We start from the raw sequence: 16,385 nt of genomic DNA on the forward strand, positions 1-16,385 counted from the left end.
AGAAAAACAAATCGGTTCAGATGACGGCCTCTGAATATTCTCGGACGACAAGCATTCGACTTGGGGAGTTTCGGCGGCACTATCAGAGTTTAATTCGATTTCGGAGTGGGAAAAGTCTGACTGAGGAAAGATTAATGAATTGTAGGGAAATATCCCAGTGGCTGAAAATCCTTTTACAATGTTTTCGGGAGAAAAAGCTCTCAAAAATGGATTTTTTGTAAGCTCTGCGATATGTGAAATGTATATTTTCTTTCCAGGATTATTTACCATAAAATCGTTAAAGGATTGTTTACAATATTTTTTGAAAGGTCCAAAAACTGATACATCCAGTGGTTGAAGTTTATGTGAGGTATGTGGTGGAAAAGAAACTAGACATATTCCGTTATCGCGACTATAAATGATGCTGTCTAGGCTGCAGTGCGAAACATGATTGTCCATTAAAAGCAGTATAGGATCGTCGATAGTGCAGCGAGCGTAACCTCTAATATGGATAAGCACATCTACGAAGAGCTCTGAGTTCATCCATCCGTTCTTCGATAAAAGTGCTTTTGACCCTGGCACTGATCATTCGCTTCCGGGGGAAAACGTAAATCGGTGGAATATGGTTACCAGACCCGCTGACAATCCCTACCATAGTTATTAAAGTTCTCCGCTCTGCGGATGCGACTTGAGACACCGTTCGCTTTCCCTTCTCAGCAATAACCTAAGAATTTTTATATATGTTTTGACATTAGGTGTATTTGAAACACAAAACCAGAGCAATGCTTACTTTAGGAGAATCTAACACAGTAGTTATTCCAGTCTCATCTACGTTGTATATACGATCAGAAGTAAAGTTGTGTGATTCGTATACTTTTTTTAAGTTTGAAAAAAATATTGAAACCGCTTCCTCGGAAAATCCAGAAATGCGCAATATGCTAGACTTATATCATTATTTCTATGCATGAAACACTTCAGCCAATCTACCCCAGCTCTCTTTTCTTTGTCCCAGTTTGCTGGATGTTTTATTTTGTATCTAAACACGAATTCGTAAACGAATCGTCTAGCTAAGTCGTAAGTTAGTCCGTGATGAACATTTGAACATTTTTTAAAATAAGCTGCTAAATCTCTTTCTTGCGATGCCGTAAGAACTTGGTTCGACGAAAATTTGGATTGAAAATCTTTTAAAACTCCCATATTTGTTTTCTGCTTTAATAATCGGGATATAAGAGTTGTCCGCTTTATTCCATATTTGCGAGCAGCACTTGAAGGGGTTTCTTTCTTTTTCTTAACATCCTCCAGGGCTTTTTCCATATTATCCTCGTCGATCACTCTGTCAGGACACTTCCTTTTATATACATTCGGCATCTTGGTAGCTGCAAAATATTATTTACTGAGTAAAATAGAACAGAAGGGAGGCTTCGAAAATTTGTCGAAACCTCCCAAAAAACGTTGTCGAATCCTCCCTCGTGCACTTGTTTCAAGTTTCCGCTTAAAACTCTATTTGCTTATGTTTCTTAAAACATCATCAAAAACACCAAATCACACTTCTAATATAATATTGTTTGACAAAAAACGAAACCTATACGTCGTAATTTGCACTTTTTACACACTAATACTTGCACGCACTATTTACATGTACACTTACCAAAAATAAAAAAATTGATCTATTCATCACCGCGTTCAAGCAATCACTGATCAATTCATACGCAAGCATCGAATTAAACTTCGCCGTTGTTCATTCTTGAAATGAAAGAAATAGCAGTTATAATGCGAGCCAAATTTGAAAATGTCGAAGCCTCCCTCATGTCGAAGCCTCCCCCTTCTACCCTACATGTGAGATATTTTTTCTTTCATTTTCCAACCCGTCCTAATATATGCACATGTTTAAAATACCGTATATAGTACCTGCGCTGATATTCCATTAAAAATGTAATGCCATTTGTCAGCCGGCCTTTTAACTTACACAGGTAGAATGTCATAAAAACATTAAAGTCAGGTGGAGGCTGAGCGAGCCTACGAAGAGCAGGGAGGCAAGCGTATAAATCCGCGCAGCTGTGTAGATGTGCAACAAAAAAAAAAAAAACAACAAACAATAATAATAATAATATGCTTCGCAAGCCATTGGAAAACGAAATGTGTGGAAAAATGACAAGGAAAATCCTAACGACACACAAATAAAAACACATTTTTAATGAAGCTTATGTTGACATGTATAAATTGGTATACAGTGAATACTCGATATAACCAAGCTAAAAAGGATGGATAAATACTGCATTGAATCGAAAGATTTATTAGATTTAAATTTTATGCTATGGCTTGACATTTGTAGAAGTTATGCACGTGTTTTCGATTTTTTACAGTTTTAAAAATTTATTTGAATTTGGGAGATTGCATTAAATTTTGCACTAAAAATGGATTCAAATGTGCAAAGACTTTTGAATTATTGGAAAACTATCATATTTTGGTAATGATACTCTAAAGAAATAATTTGTTTACGAGTGGCATACACGCTTCAGAAGAGATCGTAACTGCATTAGGGGAGACGAACGCAATAGCAGCCCGTCGATACCGAAAACAGCAATAAAGTGAAAGAAAAGTTATTTAAATTTACCATAATTTACCATTAGAGAGCTGGCAGAAAACTTAAACATTGCTTATGGATTCGTTTGGGACATTGTGGTTAATGCTTTGGATTTGCATCGTATTGCTGCAAAGTTGGTCCCAAAGGAGCTAAATTTCATGGCAGAAAGAGACCGCGTTGTTATCGGCAAAAACATGATTTCCAAGTCTGAATCCGACCCAACATTCATCAAATAGATCATAACTGGAGACGAGACATGGGTTTATGAGTATGACATGTAATCCAGACACTAGGCGAGTGTGAGTGGGGAGCTCCGAATGAACCAAGGCCAAAAGAAACTCGTAGTTTTCAAGCAAAAAATAAAGCGGTATTCACGGTTTTATAGATTACAACGATATTGTACACCACGAATTTTTGCTACACCATTATTGAACTGATTAGTGAGACTGTGTGAATTGTGAATTGATTAGTGAGACGAACTTGTGATCGAATGCTGCACGTTTTGGCCACTTCACTTACTTCCTACCATCTGTACTAACACTTAGTTTCGTTGGCAATGACTTCTCCCGTGACAGTCGACTGTAAAGCCCTGTATCTGTCAATCGAAGGGCGACTGTTCTTTGCGTTATTTCTTCTCATTTTCTTCAGTTTTATACTCAGAAAAATATTGCAAAGCATTGAAAACGATCGTTTTTGAATTGTTTAATTGTGTTGAAATAGCACTGTAGGATAATCCGATCCTTTGTAGCTCTATGATTGCTTTTCGAAGAACTATTGAATCGACACTATTGAATCGTTTCAATTAAAGTAAAGTGCCGAAGAAATACTCCCGATACTTTATTTTTTTTAATTACCATTGCAGTACAAAACAGAAAACATTCACAAAATTTTTGACGAAGACCGAACCGTTCTAAAGCATATTTCTCACAAAAATATCTGTATCCCTACTAAAATGCTAAAAAATCAATGCGAACCCTTCAAGATAAAGACACTAAGCGAAATAGCTTTATGGGACAATCCAACTTCATACTTTTTTTCTAAAGTAGCTGTGCAATATTTTCTTGAATTGCATAATAATGTATAATATATAAATCTAAGCACGAACCTGCGGTAGTTTTAAATTATTTTGTTTTTGCCTCAAGTTACGTTGCGTTTGAACGTTGCTTGAAATTTGTGTTTCTTAAAGGAAAAAATATACATTCGTTAACATTTTATTTCTTGCTGTGGCAATTGTGTGACATTTTTATAGACAATTCACAATTTAAAAGGATCCTAAAGGAAAATAGAGTAGCTTCCATTTCCAAATAAATAATTTTCATACGGGGAAAATAACTTTTCAGGATACTATACCAAGAGGAACGCAGTGTGTCGCGTGTCCCCGTTCCCAAAATAGCGCTAAAAGTAAATTAAAATAAAAATACTGTGGCAACCAGACTGAACGGATGGCCCGATGCCAACTCTGACAACAAAAGGGCAACATAAAAAAGGAACTGAATAAACGTGACAGTTCGAACAAATCGCCGACTTGGACAGACGCGTTGTACTATTTTGTATTGTACATATGTTTCCTTAAATCTGACTAATTTAATTTTGAACTAAATATTTATGGGGTATTCTTTCTCAACGGGAGACCCCTATCTGTCCAAAAATGTTTTTGACCTAGAGAGTTCTAATAGGGCTTAAAATTTAGCTCTTTTTATCTACTTTTCAATACAGAGTGGCCAAAAACGAAATTCAAGATGGCTCATTTAATAAGGCTAAAAATGTAATCAAAATTCATTAAACTCATTCTTATAACCTATACCAAAAAAATTCATTTCAACGGAAAGAGTTGTACGAGGTCTCAAAATTTAGCTAATAAAGTTTACTTTAAAATACAAAATGAAAAATTTTAAAATCCAAGATGGCGGCCACAACATGGCGGCTAATTTTTTAAAACTCCTCAAATCCACTTAAAATGTATAATATTACTCGGGGGTTTTTTGGGTCGCTGATTACAAATCTGGTGTTAGATTTCCAAATTTCAAAATGGCGGATCCAATATGGCGAACGGATTTTTGAAAAAACTCATGAATTCGCATGAAACTCGTTACTCAGGGGTTTAAGTGGATTTGAGTAGTTTTAAAAAATTAGCCGCCATGTTGTGGCCGCCATCTTGGATTTTAAAATTTTTCATTTTGTATTTTAAAGTAAACTTTATTAGCTAAATTTTGAGACCTCGTGCAACTCTTTCCGTTGAATTGAATTTTTTTGGTATAGGTTATAAGAATGAGTTTAATGAATTTTGATTACATTTTTAGCCATATTAAATGAGCCATCTTGAATTTCGTTTTTGGCCACTCTGTATTGAAAAGTAGATAAAAAGAGCTAAATTTTAAGCCCTATTAGAACTCTCTAGGTCAAAAACATTTTTGGACAGATAGGGGACTCCCGTTGAGAAAGAATGCCCCTTATGTAAATAAGAAACTTAAAATCAAATACATTTACTAAACCGATTAAATATTTGCCACTATATCCACAAAAACCATCCACAACTTTTGGATACGGAAAAATTAAAAGAACTGGTCCGAATCCTAAGATTGACGATAAGTGTAACAGAGAGGTAAGACGGTTGGCTGTCAATAAAACCAACAACCCTAAACATATTAGATGTGAATTTTCACTCAATGTTACGATTAGAAGAACATAAAAAATTTTGGATGGAGATTCAAATATAAAATACCAAAATTATTTAGCGAAGCTTACACCACGCCACAAAGCGCTAGACCCGAATCCGTCTATAATCATAAATTCTGGGATGATGAATGGCAATCCGTCATTTTTACTGATAAAAAAAAATTGAATGTCGATGGGCCTGATGGTTGTCAAAAGTATTGGAGAGATATTCGCGAGCTACGACCAGCGCGTCACTTCCGGAACTTCAACGGTGGCTCTCTTATCACCAGCGGTGTTTTAGCTACCGTGGCAATACCTCAATTTGTTTAATTTCACTTGAGATGAACGCAGAAAATTACGTAGAGGTCTTGGAAAATGTTTTATTGAATTTCTTTATGACTCTTGGACGTATCAATAGGAAGGACAATGCTCCAATTCCCAGTAATAGCCGTACAAAGAAGGTTTTCGCGTCGAAAAATGCTTCTACGCACAAGTGGCCCGCAGTTAGTCTCTGAATCTAATAATTTTACAATATATGGCATATGTATGCATATACTTACATATAGATGCCACATTAAACGAATTTCTGCATGGAATTAATATCACTTTGATGGTGTCCTTTCGCCCCTACTTGGGTTAGTTGCTATTGACGAAATTCTGATAATGTTAAATAAGGGTGGTGTTAAAGTAGTAGCGTACACCGATAACTTGGTCCTGATGATATCGGAACCATTTCCCTCAGTTATGGCTGAGATTTTGGAAAGGCCACTGGTTGTACTCAGTCGCTGGGCTGCCACTTGCGGACTCCGAGTCAACTGTGACAAAACGGAGCTGGTGCTATGTACCAGAAAATATTGGGTTGGGGAAAAAGAAATGTCGTATGATCGAAATTTGACGCTTTATTTAACGTACTTAAAATTATCCGATTCAAGTCAAATATGCCCCGTTTTGTTCGCAAATTTGTTGCCATTTAGAACGCAACTTCATTATCCCCCCTTTATCAAACTCCCCCTCTTTATTTGCAAAAAACTCAGACAACCAGTTTTCGCAAGCCTCTTTTGAGGCCAACTTGGTATCACCAAGGGCGCTTTGCATGGACCGGAAGAGATGTTAGTCACATGGTGCCAGGTCCGGACTATATGGTGGGTGTGATAGGACATCCCATCCGAGCTTCCGTAGCTTCTGGCGAGTCATCAAAGATGTGTGAGGACGAGCGTTGTCCTGGTGGAACACAACAACATTCCTATTGACCAATTCTGGCCGCTTCTGGTCAATCGCCTGCTTCAAACGGACAAGTTGCTAACAGTAGAGGACCGAATTAAGGGTCTGGCCATAGTTGAGCAGCTCATAGTGGATAATTCCCTTCCAATCCCACCAAACACACAGCAAAACCTTCCTGGCGATCAATCGGGGCTTGGCGATGGTTTGGACCGGCTCGCCGCTTCTCGACCACTATCTTTTTCGCTTGGCGTTGTCATACGTGATCCACTTTTCATCGCCAGTCACCATCCACTTCAAAAATGGGTCAAGTTCGTTCCGTTTTAGCAGAGAATCGCAAGCGTTGATTCTGTCTAAGAGATTTTTTTGCGTCAACACGTGTGGCACCCAAGCATCCAGCTTTTTTTGGAATCCAATATTCTGCAAATGGTTCCAAACGGTTTTGTGGTCTACCCCTAGTTCCTGACTAATCGAGCGAATGCTCACATGCTGGATAATTTCAACGATTTTATCGATCTCTACGACAATTGGCGAACCAGTACGGGGTGCATCTTCGACATCTACTACACCAGAACGAAATCGATCGAACCAACGCTGTGCTGTGCGAATCGTTACAGTACCAGGCCCATAAACTTCACAAATTTTTGCCGCCGCCTTCGTTGCATTTTTACCTCTAAGGTAGTAAAAACATAAAATATGACGAATTTCTTGCTTGGTGGACTCCAGCTTTGACACACTATAACTTAAGACTGAAATATACGATCACAACACTGTCAAAGAGACACTTGTAGTACAGATTGTCGTCCTCAAATCGCCGTTTAGTGTGACCCGATGCAATAAGTACAACGCAAGATATGTTTAAATGTCGCGCTCAATTGACAAAATACGACATTACCTTTTCCCCTCCACCCTTTCGACTTCCCAAATTAAGCAAGCACGTTCTCCCGCTGCCTGAATGTCCTTTTACACTTTTACACTCACGCTGCCCTGAATGTCCTTTTAAACTTACCAAATACGACTTTTCCGTTATTTTCATAGCAGCTCAAAGAGCAATCAGGTTAAAGGAGGTTGGCCTCTGAAGGCAATCTCTTAAGGGACATGGTGGCATTCTCGGGCAGTTAACACCGTATTTCTCCGAACTTCGAACAGATCTCTCTATCCGCAAACTAGAGGTTGAGGGTCGTGCTAGGGCAATCTTTCCAAATAGGCAGCATTGGATCGAGGGGAAAACCTGCACCGAAGCTTGCACCTCTGTCTGCACTGAGGGTTCCATGACGGAATCGAGAGTCGGAGCAGGGGTTTTCTCTAAATCAGACAATTTATCTATCTCCTTTAAACAGTCGAATACTGCTAGTCTTTTTCAAGCAGAAGTTTTTGCGATCCTGCAGGCATGTAAAATGGTTAGGGAACGCTGCAGCGGGGGAGATATTAACATTTACTCCGATAGTCAAGCCGCGATCAAGGCTCTGACGACGCCATGGTGCAGAACGAAATTGGGAAACTCTTGTAAAGAGGAGATCAAATCACTTGGGTGTGCAGGTAACATTTTTCTGATCCGGGTTCCAGCACATAGGAACATAGAGGGAACTGAAATTGCTGATGGGCTTGCCAGGAGGGAGACTGAATTGGTCTCAGAGACCTTCTACGCGGTCATCGGCATCCCCCTGACAGTTGTTAAGGGGGAACTGCTCAAATTATTTCTCAGGAAAACGCTGAAAAGATTAAGCTCCATTCATGTGCTATTTCGAAAATCCTTTGGCTCCAATACGATCTACGAGGGACTCAGAAAGTCCTTTAGACTCCTCGCCATTCAATTTCTAAGCACGTAGCTGTACTTACCGGTCTCTGGACGATCGGCACACACGCGTAAAAGCTAGGGTTACCATTTAACCCCCATTGCAGAAGCTGTGGGGATCTTTCAGAGAAGGAGACTGTAGAAAGCTTTCTCTGTAAATATCCGGGTTTGGCAGCTAGACGACTAAGGTCACTGGGCGCTCCTTTCTTCGACAACCTGGAGCAGTGCGCCAACCTAAATCCAATCAATCTCCTCCATTATATCCTCTGACTAGATGTAGATATCTGCCTGTTTGAGGTCAATAATGGTATCAAAACGGCGCTTTGGTGCTACTTGAGGAGTGCCAGACTGGCACTTCAACCATTTCACCTACCTAATATCACTTAACAATTTTTAATGGCTTTTTGAATAAAAAATAAATTTCTCATCCGGTAGCACAATTCTCTCACCACTCTTAAATTTCGTAATTTACTTAACTTAAGAATTGAAAATCAGCAGCTCTCTAAGCTTCTTCCACTGGTTGGTCTTAGATTTTAGGTTTAAGTGTAGAGTCATTGCACTATTAGAATAAAATAAAAGTATGGCACGTGATAAAAATTAAAAAAGAAAAGTGTGCTAAATAAGAAGCTCCCTAATACATATCCTTATATACACATACATATATTCAGACAACCAATACGTAAGTACAATAATTAGTATGCATAAGTATATAAGTCCAGCTGTGATTGCGTAAAGAAATATGGCACAAAATGCGTATAATAAATAGCAAAATAAGAAAGAAGCAAAAGAGAGAAAACTGCGAAGTCAGGTGTTCCCCAATCAGAAAAATAAAAATTATGTACTGAAAAAAGGAACGGAAAATCCGGAAAAGCAGACCAAACCAAACACATCCAGAGGAAATGCATATGTATGTATGTACAATGAAGGCGCATGTGTACATAAAAAAACGATATATGAAGTATGACGGTACGCCGGAAAAACAGCAAAGTGAAAGCGTAGGACACTCCGAATACGATTCATAAAGGGTAGGATGGCTGGGTAAGCGTGACTGAGCCGAGGAATTGTAATAGTAAATCGCTTATAGGATTAAAAGGAGGGAAACAATTGTGCGAGCGTCCGAGTATTGATTGCCCAGTTTAACTTCATCAAACAAACAAAAAATAGGCAAGATTCCCAAGAAAAGGCAAAATCACAGCATTCGATTGCAGTGGGAGGTAAAAACATGTATTTGTAAAGCCAGCTGATTGCTGGCAAAAGGTAAAGATAGATATGAATGCTCCAGACACTTCGCATTTAGTAGCTAAGCCTAGTTATTATGTTTGTTGCCCAAACAACGTACGCTCAGCTTCTTTCCTTTCACTCATACTTGCATACATAACATACATTGTTTGGCTCGACCGAAAAGATAACGCTGCAACTGCTGAAAAAGGTCAACTATTGCGCCAAATACAAACAATAACACAAAAGCCGTTGAAATGTCTTGGCTGCGATAAGCCATGGCAGTGGGATACGAGGGACTATTCGATTGTTGGGAGGTCAATCAGAACATAAACCAAAAAACCCACAGAAACGACTGACAACAGCCAAGTGTTGGGTATGCAAAGGGAAATATGGAAAAGCACGTAAGTACTCACCCACAGTTCCGCTCGGAAAATATACATATGTATATACATCTATGTGTTGATGCACATAGTGACTTACATGTACGTACTTCGGCACAGATGCTGTTTCACCTGTGTCAAACTGAAGCGCTACCTCAGATGCGGATGCAGGATATTTTGGTGAAGGTTCGTAAGAAAAGCGCGGCTGCTACCTGTTCGAACTGGAGGGTAAAGTATCATGTTATGGAACGTACCCCTTAAAATGCTCTGCAAAGTGGTTCAACCTGACAGAGGCATTATATGGAACCCAATCAGCATGAAACATCTAGATGATCTCCATTATATAATATCGCAACAAGGGAGGTATATGCAACTCAAGCTCAACGATGTATCTAACTACGCATTCAGAAATCTTTGTGTTGCTTATAAGCGTTGCTTAGAATTAAACTGGATAAGGATTTTTAACTCCAACGTAAAATCAGTATTCCTATATAGCTGTGAAACATAGTCTGTGACCGTTGTAAGAACAAAAAATACCTTCATAAATCGCTGCCTTAGAGTCATCCTGCGCATATGGTGGCCCGATAACTGGGTGTCAAATGATGAGCTCCTCACCCGAGGTAGGCAAAGGCCAGTTGAAATTTGGTTACGCGAGTATAAATGGCGTTGGATTGGTCATACTTTGCGAAAACTTGTGACTGACATCAGCAGAATGTCCTTAGACTAGAATGCACAAGGCTCACATCATAGAGGCCCCAAAGATCTTTGAGACGAAGACTGTATGATGAATTCACGACAGTTAACTACTCGCTGACATGACCGCAAATAAAGCATAAAGCCAGAAATCAATTCCAATGGAATTTATCTGTTCCGGCACACTGCTCCCTCAGCTGACGCGCTATTAAATAATTTTAAATTAATTTAGTTTATTGTTCGAGATTTACAAAATTGCTCGATTTACAGTCTAAAAATAATTGCGCGTTACCAGAAACTTTAGAAAATTTTCGAAAATTTAATAATTAGTTTATACTATTTCTAGGAGGTCGCTATTAAGGAAGAATATTAAGCCAATCAGCCAGAGTTGATTCAACAGTTGAGAAGTAGTCGAGTCCTGTAAATCCAGGCTCAACTATGTCGGTAGACATAATAGCCTGATACTTACATGGGTCCGGGCAAAGAAAGTTGGCCTCAGAGCCCGTTCTGCCACTCCTTTCTGCAGCCATCAAAGCCACGGTTATCAAACGGATTACTATAACCCACAAGCGAGCTTGGCGGGCTGAGAGAGGCTGCAGATGATCAAAACTGATGTTACCTGTCATGTCCGACCGACTGTTGCAGTTCCTCCTATCACTAGGCAGAGGGGACTGTAGGAGGCTGGTTGGATTGATGACGGGCCACTTTCTATAAGCGAAGCACATGGAAAAGGTAGGCATCTCAGCCCAGCATATGGAGAAGAGGATGAGACGGCGGACCACTTTCTGTATGAGAGTCTACTCATCCAGACCACTGATTCATAGGTGATAATAGGTCTTATCATAACCATGTAGATACATAGGATTTTGCTAGGAGAAAGACACTTTTGCACTGCCAGAAGGCTGTCAGTGCCTTGGATATTTTGGTTTCAAAGTATGACTTCCAAAAGAGTTTACTACCGAGGATTACTTTAAGCGACTAGCAAGATTTTCCACTTTGATACGCATGCTGAAATAGAGGAAAAGGGATGACCTTCAGCGACTTATGACTAGTTGTTCGAGACTTTTCAGCATGAAATAAGTCATATTGATGGGTCTAAGACTTTTGGGGCTGGTTTAGTCATCTCTTCCAACCTTAGGAATGAATCCGACCCTGTGGTATATAGGCCAATGCCAAGCATGCAGTGAAAATTTTCTGCAAGACTGCAGTAACGGACTCGATGCCTTCATTCAGCAAGACAGGATATACGCCATCTGGTTCGGGCGACTTGTAGATTCGATTTACCATCAAATCTTTTGGCGGCCTCATTCACCACAGATCTGGTAACGTACCAGTCATGCCGAGAAGCTGTAGCAGCTCTGATAACAGCCTTTTTCAATAAGGACTGTTTCCGGCCGAGGTTTATCTGATTACCTGGAAACTGAGATTCTATCACTAAGCTGAGTGTCTCACTTTGCCTCTCCATGAAAAAGCCATCAGATTTCCTAAGTTCGAGTGTTAAAAATCCTTGAATTAAATGTTTGTTTTCAATTATTGGGTTTAGAATGTTTTCTTCGATATAACAAATATTTTGAGCATTTGTTATATGGAGCAAATGCTCAAGCAGCTCACAAAAAAAAAAAAATCAAAAATCAACGCAATTTTTTAAATTAAATTGTCAAAACCTCCCTATGCTATTGTAATTTAACGCGTTTGAATATGCGAATATATTAGTAATTTTTCTTATGTGTATTTATTGTTTTTGTACACTATTTATTTATTTACATAAATGTATTATACTTACCAAATCTATTTGTTTTTACGATTTGCAGCAAAATTTCATCGCCAAAAAAACCACAGTTACGCAACCAAAACAGTTTTTGAAATAAAGCTCGATTCGGGCAACTTCGTCGCTTTCTACAGCTGCTGCATCTACATATATTTTAACACTTTTATGCACTGAATTAGTGTTTGTGATCTCGAAGGACGAGCAGTAAATAAAGTATGCGTGTGATACGCCTTTCAAAGACAAAACATTTTCATTCAAAAACAATACACAACATCCTTGAGTGCATTTGTGAAAAGATTCGTTTTTTGGACGTCTTTTATGATTAAAACAAAAAATAACAAAGCAAGAAATCCTTATAGAAGAATATTGTAATCGAAAGACAACTTTGTACGCCAAAAGAAATAAATGTATTGTGTACGAAAAATTTAAAACAAAAGTGAAATGGTGAGCAAAATAGTATGAAAAGCATCGTACTTGATAGCGAAACAAAACACCAGGAAGCGCAGGAAGGAGCGCCTTTAAAAAATAGCATTCTTTCATCAAAGCGTTGACAGAGTCTGAGGCACAGCAACCTACATAGTCAAACCAACAAAGTCTATCAAAAGGCCGAGCGACCTTCAGACCAACTGGCGCTCAGCCAACACTCAATAAACGTTACTCCTTTAGCAACGAATTTTTCAACAACACGCTTATGCCAGTGCTTGGGTGTTGCTTAAGTGTGTGCGGCAGCGCGGGTGGGCGTGTATGTGTGCGTTTGTGGATGATACACGCCTACGCTTAACAAACTGAGTGTCTCACGTCGGCAACATCCTTGTATCATCAACGTCTTAACGGAATCCTCTTCATCTACCGAACGTGCAAGGTGTGCCACACAATAAATCGCAATGGCAAGGTAAGTGTCAGTGTTCTTACAACCAACTGAGAGATTTTTACTCCTATATGTTTGCATAGCTGAAAAACCAACAAAACTAAATGCAAAGATACGTATATTCACTTGTTCGTATGGAATACACGTTTGTAATACAATTTCAGCTGATCGATGTGTGTGTGTGTGTGCGCATGTAATATACTCTGCAGGAAAAAATACTAGTTCTGAACTATGTAGAATATTTGCACTTCACTTTTCAGTTCAACTCGTTCGTGTTATATGTCTTTTCCATATTCGCAAGTGATATCTTTTCCACAACCATGTTGTACGGATTAGCAATTGTCCGATAATAGGTCAGCAAAATACCGGTTAAAATACCAGTTCATATTAGCCAAAAAAGTCCAATATATTTCTAAAATAACCATTTTCAGACCAGTTCAAATATAATATTGTATATAAAAACAAGAACAAAAATTATCCCTTCCATGCCATTCCAACGTTTTAAAATATTTCATTTCATATCAAAAGAATATATAAATTTTTTTGTCTTAAAATCTAATGAAACTTTTTCAGGTACAGTAGTTGAAAGTTCAAAATTTATGCTATAAGTAAATCATTAAAAATCAAAACTAGACCTTTAAAAAACTAATAAAGAAATAAAAATTGCTGTCACTTAAAAAAATTAATACTGGTCATGTGTGCGGTTGCTGTGAGTATTTTTCTGCCAATAAGTAGAGTATAAAATTGCTTCGAGTGTTAGAAAAAAAACTTTCTTCTTCTTGATTGGCGCGATAAGGCAAGTTTAACAAAGCCGGTCGTTTCTTTATCGTGGAAATCGGCACCAGTTTGAGAAAACAAGTGAAGTCAAGTCCTTATCTATCTGATCTTTCGAACGCTAAGGAAGCCTTGGTCTTCTTCTGCTCCCACCAGTTATGACCTCGAATACTTTCAGAGCCCGAGAGTTTGTATCCATTCGTTTAACATGACCTAGCCACACGTTGCACTATGTTTATGTCGCCGTCAAGCTCATAGAACTCATTGTTCCATTGCCTAAAATAATCGGTGTTAATGCTGGTCCCTAAATAAACGAAGTCTCTTACTATTTGAAATTCATAACTGTCAATAGTGGCGTGAGTTCCGATACGCGAGTGCGCCAACTGTTTGTTTGACGACAGGAGCTACTTCGCCTAGTCCTCGTTCACTACCAAACCCATGCGCTTTGCGCTTTATCCAATTAGAAAAATCCAAACTAACAGGACGGTCTTTCAAGCAGATTATACCAACATCATCGGCATACGCCAGCAATTGTACAATAGTAAATGGGACCTGAGTGCTTAAGTTCTGTGGCTCGCGCGATCTTTTTCAGCATCAGTTTAAAAAAGTCACACGGCGGCGAGTCACCCTATCTGGAAGCTCTCTGGATATCAAATGGTTCGGAGATGTTTTTCCCAGTTCGGATTGAGGTGCTGGTATTGCGCATTCTTTTATTTTGCAGGGATGCGAATTCAGACATTGTGGCATACAGAAAACTTCTTTCGCGCTGTTGAATCGACAAAGGTGTCGCTTTTCCATGTGATTTCTCTTTTTCAAGACTTGGTGTATGGTAAATATCTGGTCAATGGTGGATTTTCTTGATTTAAAGCCACACTGAAGATAAGGTCCAATGGGTTGGTTGTTGGAGGGCTTCAGTCTTTCGCACACGTTAATTAAATTGCAAGTTTTAATTAATGCGTTAATGATAGACAGTATCTTTCAAATAATTATATACATCAGTATCTACTTATATATGCGTCTATAAAAGAGTCCTAAGGTTTCTTATTTAAAAAAATGTAGCTAATTTGCTGGCTGCAATTGATAATTTTGCTACTGTTATTATTCTAGTCAATGAATAATGTGTAGAATATTTCTATATTAGTTTGACATTTCCCTGCAGGGTGGCAATCATTCATTACTCGTCACATACCCTTACTTTCGTCCTTCCTTGTGCTTACTCCTTTTACCTCATTTTGGTTACTTCCTTAAATTTATCTTTGTTACGCCTCTTGTTTCTTCATTTCTGTTCCATCCCTTCGTCCATTTTCTCATTTGCCCATTTGTTCCTTAGCGATATCTTTCCAGCCATTTCAATCAACTAAGTCCCCTCGTTTCGACGCTGTGCAGAACTTAAAATATTCAGCTACATCTTTAGCATTGCGGCAATGTGTCATTTGGGGCGTCACTTCAGTTCAGCGTCGTCAACGGGCGGCATTCTTTCATTGTTATTTGTTGTGTTAGTCAATTTGTTATGACACGTTTGGTGATTTGGTGCATGCAATTCCTTTTCTATGCGTGTGAAAGTTATTCTCACCGGCGATATTTGTTTGTTATTATATTTTTTGATATCGCATTTGCTATTTTTATTTGGCCTTCTGTTTCCATTTAATCCAAAATACAGTGTGGTTATTTGTTTCTAATGTTATCAAGAACAACACATTTTTCACCAAGTACCTGTTGCAATATGAGTGCTCTTATGATTTTATTTGATTTGGAAGAAATATGTTGTAAGCTAGTTTGGGCGAATTCCTCAGGCTGCACCAATTCATTTTTCTGACTCGGCCGCAATTAAGCGAATTAATGGCTTTGAGAGAAGCCAGCCATTATCTGACTGGTCTTTGTCATGTGTGCTACCCTTTTCCTCTGCTTCAACAGCGGTTACTTAACTTACTTGAAAGAACCATACTTTAAAGATTACCGCCATTCAAATACTTTGACACTGCATCACTTATTTTCACCCAAAAACGCGCTACACTACTACAAATTAACCTTTCTTGTCAACTTTTCAAGAAAAAAAACTCTCAATAAATTTAGTATCACCTATCAGTCTGTGTCATACAGGTAAGTTAAGTCTCTTATACAGATATTAAAGAATTTGTACAAATATCATACATTTAAATCTTCGAGTGAAGTATTTATATCTCCTTTGAAAAAAAAAACAGATATTGACGTCCAAAGTAGCATTTCTTGGCTCGAGCGATTCTATTTTGAATCTGTGTACTCACAGTGCCCATTACCTATTCCAACTACGATACGCACAATATGACTATTAATTAATCCTGGGGTTTTTCCACAATCCCTTTAAGCGAAGACTTCCAAAATTCATTTACACGATGACTTATTTTGCGGCTTTCCTTGCGTGTGTGTGACGTTTAAGCGGACAGTTTTTCGTGGTCATTCACTAAATATTG

The sequence above is a fragment of the Anastrepha obliqua genome, chromosome 4, assembly GCF_027943255.1.
Source record: "Anastrepha obliqua isolate idAnaObli1 chromosome 4, idAnaObli1_1.0, whole genome shotgun sequence".
NCBI classification, from domain to species: Eukaryota; Metazoa; Arthropoda; class Insecta; order Diptera; family Tephritidae; genus Anastrepha; species Anastrepha obliqua.